Source organism: Vulpes lagopus, chromosome 8, assembly GCF_018345385.1.
Source record: "Vulpes lagopus strain Blue_001 chromosome 8, ASM1834538v1, whole genome shotgun sequence".
In the NCBI taxonomy this organism is placed as follows: Eukaryota; Metazoa; Chordata; class Mammalia; order Carnivora; family Canidae; genus Vulpes; species Vulpes lagopus.
Genome location: NC_054831.1, coordinates 34,265,108 through 34,266,333, shown reverse-complemented (window position 1 = coordinate 34,266,333; position 1,226 = coordinate 34,265,108). Strand labels below are relative to the sequence as shown.

Below are 1,226 nucleotides of genomic sequence, written 5' to 3'. Positions count from 1 at the left end.
AAAGGGTGTGCCCTAATTTCATATGACAGATGATTGATAAATACAGAGTGAACGTTGTAGATCCGTATTTTAACACCTGTCTTTCTAGACACTTAGAGTAAAATAATGTGTTTTTTATACTTCTTTTTTGGTTGTTAAATTCAAAACCAAATACACTGTGATGGAATTTATATTAAAAAAAAAAAAAAGGACTGTCCTCCAGAACTGATGTTTTAATCCATCTCTTTGAGCTGCATCACATTTATGAACTCTACTGGAAAAGTCACAAAAGAATGTCTGAAAGGAAAGATTCTATGCCATCTGTTCATTTTTAGAAAATACTACAAATTATACTTGGTTCTATATGTGTGGGGTTTTGGGGCTTTTGGGGGTTTTGTTTTGCTTGGGGTTGTTAAGTGATCCTTTATTGAAATGCTTTTTCTTTTTTTGCAGTTCTTAACTAGCTTGGCATCACACTGCTCCACTATTGACATCAGCTATGATGTAGTGAGGGTGGTGGCCGTCAACATCGCAGCCCACAGATGGATCAGGCGCCAGGATCTCCTTAATGGTTCCAGAGTGCTCTCTGGCTAAAGAATGGTGCCACATCTGTCAGCACTGTTGACAGTCTCATCAAAAGTGACATTTCCACTGTGCTTAATGCTTTTCTGCTACTTTCTGTCTCTTGGTGGTTATTTGAGGACTTTGATAATCAGGGCAGAAGCAGAAGGGACCACTTCAGTCTGGGCCTGTCCCTTCTGAATGGTTCATTTCACAGTCATCTTCAGACCCTTCCAGTCACCAGTTGCCTTGATGATGTCATTACTAACCCTTTCTGGAGACCAACCGGGGGGCCCATCTTAGGAGGCAGGGCAGACATGGCACCAGCTTCCCCACAAATGCACCTCCCCTATGCGAGTTCCATCTCACTGGGCTCTAACCTAGGCGGCATAGTGGAGGCGGCTGGTGCTGGATGAACCCAAATTCAGGACAAATGAAGAGACTTGCACCTTGGCCTCCTCAGAGCCAAAAGCCAAAAGGTCTATATGTGTGTTTTCTTTAACTTTTGTAGTGAATGAAATTTTCTTGTTTTGAAACACCCTAGGTTTTTAGATGTCTTAGGGTGATGACCCATGATATAGAGCTAGTGAAATAACATTTTATAAATACCTTCCTGTTTAATTTTATGTAAAATTGGAGAAATATTTTATAGGTGGAATTGTCAAACCACCTTTGAGAAGTACACA

At 40.7% G+C, this 1,226-nt stretch overlaps 1 pseudogene; it reads right to left on the bottom strand.

Moving 5' to 3' along the window:
- Positions 1–946, bottom strand: LOC121497113 (annotated as a pseudogene).
- Between the last annotated feature and the right edge of the window lie 280 nt (positions 947–1,226).